The sequence below is a fragment of the Patella vulgata genome, chromosome 9 (assembly GCF_932274485.2).
Source record: "Patella vulgata chromosome 9, xgPatVulg1.2, whole genome shotgun sequence".
Taxonomy (NCBI): Eukaryota; Metazoa; Mollusca; class Gastropoda; family Patellidae; genus Patella; species Patella vulgata.
In genome coordinates, this window is record NC_065887.2 from 23,956,177 (window position 1) to 23,966,984 (window position 10,808).

Sequence of the window (10,808 nt, forward strand, 5' to 3'; positions counted from 1 at the left end):
ATTTTAGTCCCCACCTTTGAATAAAGCAGGTGACTATTGCGAAGGTTTTGTTGATTTGTCCGTCAGTCTGTCTGTTTTTCCATCAAACATTTTGGAACACAATAAATCTAATTGAAGTAGATTGTATAGTTTCATTTCATCAATACCATGACTAGTTTGATAATGAACATTTTCTGCTCAGCATTAAACAGAATGATAATATTTGGTTGGTCGAGACTTTGGAAAATGAGAACTATGATTCTAAGTTAAAGTGGAGAAACTTGGTGTGTAATTTCATTACATCAGTACCATGACTAAGTTCAATGATGAACAATTTCTCCTTTGGATGAATAGAGACTTCAATTTGATTGGTCTAGACTTGGGAACAGAATAATTCTGCTTCTAATGATTGTTACATGTTTAATTTGTTCTGTTGTTTATATTCTATATACGTTTGAAATTCACTTTTTGTTTCAAATTGCTCAGTTATGTGTGAGGTATTTTTAGATTTCAGGTATTATTTGTATCTGATTATGGTTGTTCTATCAATCCTATCAGTTTTCTTATCTCTTGTTTGGTGATGGTTTATTTATTAGTTGTTAGGTGGGGTTTTATATTGGAGATTTATATTTTTTGAGATTTTCAAGATACTAAATTAACTTTTTTAGTATAACTAATTTTACTCCAACTATATTTGCTTGTTATCCATTGTAACTTACTAGCTGTCCAAATCCTGTTATTCAATTAAAATCAAATAAAAGACAATCTAGTGGGAAATTAAACTGTATCTTTATTACAAGTATTAAATTATTAAACGAGATAGAATGTTAAACACCTGTATAGAATCCTCTAATTAACCAACAGAAAATTATTGATCAGACGGACATGAAAACTGATCTCAGGTTAATAAATGACGTACTCTGTGACGAGAATTCGTTCGACTTGATAAGACTTTCTCCTGACTTTTAATTAATTATTATCGTGTGTTTTGCCATTGTTGAGTAGCGTAGTGTTATCTGGTTCGTGTTTCGTTGGAGAAAAATAACAAGCAGCACACCTTCGTTGATTTTTGCTATAAATAAGTGATCATTGTTTACATAATTGGGATTATCTCATCTGGTAGATTATATGGCGTGGTTTATACATCACAGACAAAATTCTGTTTTGATCAATAATATGTTTGTGTAAAATTCATTGTTTTATTGAAACTATGGACATTTGTACTACCACTGTTAAGAAGTTTGCTCTTGATTTGTAACATTTTTTTGTGCTTGTTCTGTAGAATTCTGTGGATATCTAAATGCTTATAGTTGGCCGTAGGTTTGATTTTTTGGTAAGTGATTTATCTATTGATTGTGTTTTGAGTTAAATTATTTATTTGCCTGTTTTTGATCCATTAATCAGTTTGGTTGTTTTTGTGAAATTCTAAAATTGTTGAACTATACTATGGAAATAATATATCCAAAACAACTAAGAAATGTTACCATCAGGTAAAGGCCATGCAAGTTAGATTTTCGGTGTGTCAGGATTCCCACTTGCAAAATTAGTGATTCACAATTTTTTTTTTATTGCTTTGAAGATCAGAAATGATATGAAAACGAATATCTGTTAGTAATTTTTTGAACCGGTTCACCTGTGGGAGGAACCATAGTATGCTATGGCTATCAGTGGAGAGATATTATCAAGTAGGCAAAATAGACCCTCCAAAACTATTTCCAAACCCTTCCTCACAACTATTACAGCCTATATTACAACCCTTTAGATAGAGACACTCCATATTAATACCTGTATACAATATTTATTTGTATGGGAGATTGTATAACCACAACATATTTATGTTAGACTACCATTCCATTGAAATTTCTTGCTTCAAATTTCTTAAACTATTTCACATAGAACAGATTTCTTAGAGGTTGGGGGGGACCTAAATATCATTTATGGAATTTTCTGCATTTTTGTTTTATGTCATTAAAGAATTCATAAAATATTTAAAGGAAACTCAGTCAAATGATTGGACATTCTTATACATTCTGCACTTGTTTCTGGATGTGTTATTAATGATGGTCATGGGAACAAACAATATTTGTTCTCTCTGCCCAGTACTCTGATACAACCCCAAAACAAATACATAATAGCTGATTGGTGTGAAATGTTGTCTATTAAATGATGACTGAAGCATGAGTTCTTACGGTAATTAAATGTAATGTAATTATTGGAACTATCAAGCAATTACTTTGACTTAATCGAAACCTATCTTATCTTGCCAGAGACCACTCCAATTGAGCACCAACAGATCGCTCATTTATGAATTAACATTTCATAATTACCTTGGATACGATCTGGGAAATGAACACACAAAAATTGATTTTGAATCTCAGGCCCATATAGCTAGCCCAGAAATGTTGAGGGGGGCAAGGGTTTCTAGGGGCACTGATGTTATGGTGTTAATCGTGTGATTCATTATGAGGCCCCTCGCCATTTTGGGAGCGCCTCATATATAACGACATGATTTGCGCGGCGTCCATAAAATTAAGTGACATTGGTTAGGAGCCCTGCCAATCTCGTCGTGGACAACCAACAAATGTCACTCGGCTTTATGATGTGCCCATATTGATAAAGGCATGTTGGGTACCGATTTTTTCCAGGGATGGGGCCCGAATCTGTTAGATATTGTGCTATTATGGCACTCCCATGTCTCCCTATCTGTTTGGTAGTGTGGTGTTCTAAAAAAATTAATAACAACATAAATCTATAGCAATTGATTTATTATTAAATGTTTTATTTCTTTATGCTTCAGAGATTATTTTGTATCTAATTCCATAACTTCATTAACAATAATAATGTAAACAAAAACTGTAATTAACTAGGAATATATTATACAATTTTCATTAATTCTCTTTGGAAATGATAATATAAAACTTATTGTGAATGTTTCGTAATCTGAAAGATATAAAAACTTCATCAATTCTCAATGGAATATTAATACAAAACTTATTAACAGTATTTGAATATAAGGACGTCCCTGATTTATACCTATTGAAAGGGTGTATGGTAATATATTATATCAATATTGAGATAGAAATCAGGTATTACATATTTACTAAGTGTGTAATGAAGCAGGTTTAATTAAATAGATAATAACAATAGACCACATATAGATAGAATATAATTACTACAACTTGATATTAACACCTGATTCTCACATGTATTCAATAGATATAAATGTACTGGCTGTTTAAAGGGACATCTTCTATGACTGTGTGGGAATTAAAAAAGGCTGGTAGGTCTCAAAGATCTTATAAATTAACAAAAAAAAAATCTATTGTAGGAAAACGACTATTACGTAAATAAGAGAACTGAAGAACAATCATCAGGAATAGAAAAAGACAGAAGAATTGTTGTTATTACCTTATTTACCTAAGATGCATAAAGATAGTGGTTAATTTCAAATCATTATAACACTGATGTAAACTTCAAATGACCACAACTTAAAAACTGAGATTGTTATATTTAGATAAATCTTAGACCAATATATTTATTAGTAAGAGGCAAGAGTAGGTTGGTTACATTTGGTTGCGGAACTCTTATTTGACTTTTATTCTGATATGGGTTGTTGTCTTGTACATTTTTAGTATCTCTGCTTGTGGATTGTTGTGACATCAAATTATAGAATGTAAATCATAACTACCAATAACATTTAAAACTACTAAATTGTCAAAGATATACATGATATCAAATATATTCAAATTGCCTTTTCATTTATCACAATTAGATGTGTGTTTCACAAGATGATAGATCTTTTGTGAACTGTTGTCGATGTGTTTCAAAATGTAAAATTTAAGAATTGAAACCAGAACCTATCTAAATATTTTATTCAGTGTCCAATCTTGAAGCAGTAAATAGAGAATGCATCTTTAAGCAATTGAAATGACTGTATCTATCAATAGTTGATGAGTTGTAGAGTTGGATTGCCTGACTTGAATCCAAGAAAAATATATCATGCAATTATTTATGTGTTTGAAACTTCCGTTAAAATAGATGTCAGTGTAACTTAGAGTCAAATGTAAGATATATCTTAAACATGGTTTTTGTAGGTTGTGCTCGAGCATTAAGTTTGTCACTAGCTGACGAGGCTCAGGTTGAAAAGATCAGAAGACAATCACTGAAATTAAAATCACTTAAGGGTATGTTATATTTTAATTACTTTACTAATCAGTTCTTCCATTTCAGACTGTATAAATGTTAAAGTCTCGCTCTATAGTCTGGTGCACTGCACACTGACAAATTTTAGTGTTTCTAATTATATAATCGAGAAACCATTATCAACTAATTTTATACAATTGTTCATTTAAACTTAAAGTAATATATTATTTGAGAGAAAAAAATTGGCAATTAGGACCTGGTTATCACGAGATAGAAAGGAGCGACCTACTCAACAAAGACACACCACCGAAGAATGACAGGCCTACTCCTCCAGTTTTTTTAATAGACTACAATCTCACCTTGGTTCATAAAAGGAGAGACACTTTGCCCCCACTTCCAACTACCATGACTCTCATCTCAGACAGTCACATGATTTTAAAAAATTAACCCGTACTGAGATAAACTGACTACCACATGACAGTATGTTGAATTATGCTGTATTACATGTTTAATAACCTTATCACATCAGGGAATCAACAACAAAATCTAGACTTAGGCACCCACCCTAACTTTATTTTACTCTGTAATATATTATTTGATTTATATAGGAACTATGTTTTTGTGTTTTGTAGATCTGAGTTTAAGGGATCAGTTTTCAGTAATTAAGAGAAATAGTCCAGCTATAACAGAAATAGATCACCATGAGCATATGATTACACCCTTTCAACCTACTAGTGATAATATACTTACTCATGCAGGTTAGTTGTTCTATTTCTAAAACATCCTAAGGTAGATATTACAGATGATATTAAACAAACCCATTTGATTGTCATTTGAGGGATTTTGAATTCCTTGCAAACTACAATATAGTTAAAGTTGAATCACTAAAAAGAATATCAGTCCAAAAATGCTTAATTCCTTTCCATATTTACTAAGGTTGCATAACATTTAACATTTAATATTTACAAATATGTGCAAAATTTGTATTCTCTACAGACGATATATATACAGCATCGTCAAAACATATCAGTTATTCAATTTGATTACATTTTAGTGTTGGTTAAGCCGTGAAAATTTAGATGTTGTCCGAAAATTGCAAATGACAATGGCAGAATTAAACCTTCTCAGTAAATAAATCCTTCCCAGATACAGGTCGCTAACATGCACGTACCAACTGGTTATTTGTCCTAATTCTGAGAATAAAAAACAACAAATAGTACTTTGTAATAATACAGAAAAACTGTGGTTTAAACAATCTAAATGTTCACATTCACAAAGCAACATTCAGAAGTGATAAAAAATGGAGTGTGTGATAGATTTGTCCAAATTGTTCTGAATTTGGTTATAAATCTATATGTTAATATTAAAACAGTATGATTGTTTGTTACAGAAAGTACTGATGGTATATTAACAGATCAAGATCGATTTGATGTTTTAATGGAGTTGTTACCATGGGAACGAGAATTGTTAAAGAAAGATCCTATTATTGCACCTGATGGTAAGATCTTATATTATAAGGTCTGTCATTGAATCAAATGTTGGGGTTTCAATGCCAGGCTTATAAATGATGAGAAATAATTATGTGTCTACTCTTATGGGTTTTCTGTTGGTTCCCTGGTTTCCTGTCACTACTTAAAACCAGTACAATCAAGCGAATATGATGAAATTAAAATTGACCATATTTATCCCAAGTTGACCTTAAAGCCCATTTTTTCTCTCGCGTTTCTCTTTTTATTAGATTAAATGTTTGATTAATTTTAAATTCAGTAATACAAGATATATAAACCTTTTCAGCTTATAACATGTATCTGATTCATTAGTAGACCTAAATTTTCAAATAAGGTTTTAAGCAAAAGATAGCTTAGTTGTCATGAAGGAATGTGTCTTTAAATGGTAACATGTACAAATCAAATGGCTGTTTATGATTGATTATGGTACAAGAGACTTATGACAGTTTACATTTGAATTTATTTTATTTAAGGATTTATACCAAATTCTGTGGTTAGAAAACGAGTTAATTATGTACCATCACCAGTGCTTCCACCATCACCATGGAGACTAAAATCAGTAAGTTCATCTTATCCGCAATTGTTTTAAATATTTTAACAAGTAGTGCAACATAATATGGTGAATGTATAATTACTGTTTTGAACAAAAGTTATTGATTTTCAAATACCGTAAATTTATTTTTGTAGTGAACTTTATAATTCACCGTGTGACATCTTCTCTTTGATATTTGAGCCTAGCCTTAAGAAATTAAAATAAGCAATATAATATAATAATGTACAAAACGGGAGCTGTTACTAGACACTTTTCAATATACGATATACAGTCAGTAAGTAACAAAAGAAAATGAAATATGGATAGTTCCACAAGTAAACGAGCTTTTTCATAAAATAATAACAACCCTAAAATGATGGTTAACTAGCTGATAGGTTGGTTAATCAATGTTATGGATTTCGTAGATAATCTGTGTTAAGGATTACATAGTTAATCTGTGTTATTGATTACATAACTAATTAGTGTTATTTATTACATAGCTATCAGTGTTCTCAATCTGCAGTCTACTCTGCCAAGGGATCTTTTAGGTGCATGCCAATGTGTACACAGGACCTTGTTTTTTGGCCCATCCGATCGACGATATGTTGTCCCTTGTCAAGTCCTCTGTCCTGCACGACTGACAAGGGGGAACCACTAAATTTGACATCACGGGTCACATATAACAGTTGAGGCCAAAATAAAGACCTGCAATAGGCAGATTTTGTTCTTACATTATGCATCTTTAAACTAGTGTATTACTTCTTTGTTATAAATAAGCCACACAGTTGTAATTTGAGAAAAGAGTATAAGTTGCATTAAATTCCAAATACATTTTGTTCATAACTTTGAAATTCTTGTCTGTCTTCTAAAAAAATATTTTGAATTTGTGATCATCTCTGATAAATGTTTGCATCATTTTGTAACCAAATATAAATATATAATTGATTTAAATACTTGATATAGTTTTGATGTATTGAATGTGACTATTTTATAGGCACCTAATCATGATCCCCGATTTTTACCAGATGGATGGTGTGAGAAAGAGGATGAACCAGAATTAGTTCGCAGGTCTCGTGTATATTCTAGTACTGTAAGTATGTTTGGAATGATTATGAAAATATATAGGATATTATTTTAATTGTGTCCTACGTGTTCCTTTCAATTCTTCAGTCATTTATTATTCAAAGCTCAAGATAGTATTTATCTCAGAATTTTTGTTGTATTTTAATTGTCTACATTAGTTTCAGAACATATTGTCATTTATTTAAATAAGGTAAATAATTATAGGCCTTCTGGCACATTACAGTAAAAAATCAATTTTGTTAATAAAATGATCATTGCAGTCAGAAAAAACTGTGGTCGTTGCTGCACCCGTTGAGGAGACGATAGAAGAGGTTGCTCCACCTGTCAGAAAAATTGAAATACCAGTGTTTGAACCTCTGTCAGTGAAAGAGGAGAAAAAACCCAAACCTAAGAAACAAAAAGAAAAAGTCAAAGAAAAGTGTAGGTTTATTTTGTGTTTCAGTATTTTGATGGTTGCTCCAGACAACAAGTTCTTTCTGATGGACTTGTCCTTTGTCAGTACCTGAAAGTTATTGATATTGTTTGTAAATATCAGATTACTGTCCCCGACTTTTGAAAAAAGAAGAGACTTTTAGAAAAGGGTTGTTGCTCTGTCTGTCACTCTTTTTGGGAGTCATGACTAAGTTTTTAAATTGAGGTAGAGAGAAACTATTTGATTGGTCAAGAAATTTGGACACCATAAAACTGCTTCTAGAATGTTCAAACTTAGTGTAGTTAAGTCATTAGATGAATTTCTTTGCTGAGTTCGATGATTAGCATATTTGTCACCAACTAGGGGACTATTATATTCGGTTCATTAATATCTCACACTTTTTGGGACACAATAACTCTGCTGCTAATTGAGTTAGAATCTTCAAACTTGGAGAAGATGTATGTTAGATGAATCTCTTGACTTAAGTTTAATGTAGAACATGTTCTGCTTGGGAAGCAGAGATGAGAAATTTCATTCGTCAATGGTTTGGAACACGATGACTCCTTCTGTGTGAGAGGGATGAAACTTAATTGTATAGTTTCATTATATCAATAACTTGACTGTGTTTGATAATGAACATGTTCTGATCAAGTTAAACAGAGTGATAAACAATTTGGCCTCACTGTTAGCATTAAAATTACATTTGACCATTCAATAATTATCTGTAATAGTAAGTACAGAAGAACCACACCACATATAACAAACTTGCAGTAAGGCAAGAACACACACACAATATCAGGGCATTGTAATTGATAAATGTATGTATTATCAAATCAATCCAACAGAAAACAACACAAAAAATAAATATATGGTATTAATTTTCAGTCTGCATCTATAAACCATACACAACAAAATACAACTTAGGGTTGTAATTAATTTCACTTTCTCATCATGAAAAACATTTTGTTTATTTTCAGTTGAGTTGAAGAAATACGAGTTTGCTAGACCCAATCTAGATCTAGATGTACATAAAAAGAAAACTGAAGTTATTGATGAAGAGGAAGATCCACTAAGTCCTACTACAATGATTGGAACTTTACCCGATACTGATGAGGTAATATGTATTGTTTGTAAGATGTATTATGCATTATATACACATTTTATTTGCTATGTGAGGAAGAGAGCAATGGGGTTTAATGCCATTAATTAACTGTAGGAGGAAACCAGTAGACGTGGTACAAGGGTTAATCAGCGAACTGGATGTATGAGATGTGTTGTTGACGTTTGGGAAAGTAGGACGAGGGGAAATGTGTAGGGAGTGAAGTGCTGTAAAGGGATAGTTAGATGTATTATGAATGGTTAGAGTGGCTGTGGTGTTACGGTGAAATACTATGCCGCCACCGTAACACCACAGCTTTATGATTTGTTAGACAGGAGTGATGTAATGGGTGTCAACAACTGGGTATGCTGGTACCGTCGCAACGTAGCCGTGAAATATATATTGTGGGGGGGGAGGGCGGAAACGGAAAAATATACAATGTTGACAGTATGTGCCAGGCATGAGGCTGCGCAGACCGAGCGGCAGCCTCGATAGGGAGTGTGTGGGAGGGTCACCCTCATAAAAAATTTTTTTTTTAAATTTCAGTTTTCTGTAAGCAGTGAAAACACTATTTTACCATTGTTTGCGGGGTTAAACCTAAAAATCACATTAATACACCTATTGCACGATATTGTGAAACTAGCTGACGAAGACAGCTCGGGCGGCGATTGTTCGACTCGGGGCTGCTCTGTCAGTATCTAACAAACGCATTTAGTTCGCGTACAACTTTTAAAAACCGAATGTCAGTATGGTATTTCTCACATAATTGGTTATCGCAAAAACAGAGTAAACTGAAAGCGAGTAATCTCGACTCAAACCTATAGTCTATAGCCTACTTACAGTACTACACTCGTCACTAGGCTTCCTATATTATTGTTTGTGGACGGTTTACTACTCAGTGATAAGCCTGCGCCGCAAAAAGAGGTCTCGGTTTTTATTATTAGTATAATGACTTCCTCATGTGCGGCAGGTTAGTTTGCTTCTAAAAACACTGTTTTCCGTTCCAAAAAATACAAAAGTAATTTTCTACCAGATGACCATGGTTCTTTTCACTGAGACTAGATAATTTCTCTCGGTGTAAGGATATAGCTATGGATAAGTTCATACAAGGTCAATAAATCCGCGGTCACTTCGGGTCACACTGTTGAGAAAATAAACCGATGGGTTTGTTTAGTAGCAAATCGAGCGTGAATCAACTGAGTTTGTACTGAAAAATTTTTGAGTGATATGTATGAACTGTCTTCACACATTCGGTTTATAATTAGCGATATACAGGTACAGTGGCAAGTGTTGTACTTCACAGACTGTTTACCTCCGCACGAAATCCCCGATTTGGGTACTTGTTAAAAGAAAAAGAAATAGTACCTGTGCGCATGCCAGTAAAAAAAACCCTAAGAGTTCGCGCATAAAAATGCCCGAACGTACCAGGCGCCAGGTCATCCAGCGAAAATTCATTGGCCAAGGGAAGTAAAAATAGTATAGATAAGATATCTTCTTCCTTCAGTGATCAGTGTGGTGTTTCATCTAAGGAAACCCCTTCTGCTTCCATAACATAATAAGTTTGCCTGTATACTGTATATTAGATGTTTTACAGTCCCTTCCTCAAACAATAAGCAAATAAGAAAAGTATAGCATAAGATATCAGCTTGCTATAAAAATCCCTTCAGCTTCCATAACACCAGTTGATTATAATGATTTTGCCTTTACATACAATCCCTTCCCCTAACTAGAAGCATACTAACAGTTATAAATCTGAATTCACAATTAGGATAACCTCCTTTAAAGCTTGTCACGTCAGCCTCTAACAGAACAGACACAGTTTTGTTGTTAATTTTGTTATGATGTGTTTTTAGGTAACAGTTGATACAAGTACTTCAGATTTAGAATTTGATCCAAGAGACTCTATACCAGATGCTCTACTTAAACTACTTGATGAACCATGGTTTCCTGAATGTGAGATTACTACTGATGCTATACTACTGACACTTATCAATCTACTAGCATCTGATGATCCATTTGTATTCGCATCTGCTTGTGGTTACATCACAGATC

The 10,808-nt window shown here is 32.9% G+C and overlaps 2 long non-coding RNA genes across 2 annotated transcripts; both read left to right on the forward strand.

Moving 5' to 3' along the window:
* The first annotated feature begins 1,237 nt into the window (after nt 1–1,237).
* On the forward strand, nt 1,238–4,872 carry LOC130014377 (uncharacterized). The gene is made up of 3 exons (XR_008789371.1): nt 1,238–1,312; nt 4,074–4,163; nt 4,755–4,872. It is a non-coding gene; the product is annotated as an uncharacterized LOC130014377 (long non-coding RNA).
* A 651-nt stretch (nt 4,873–5,523) lies between these two features.
* Nucleotides 5,524–10,808, forward strand: LOC126831815 (uncharacterized). The gene is made up of 6 exons (XR_007684367.2): nt 5,524–5,620; nt 6,104–6,189; nt 7,157–7,252; nt 7,506–7,665; nt 8,635–8,771; nt 10,610–10,808. It is a non-coding gene; the product is annotated as an uncharacterized LOC126831815 (long non-coding RNA).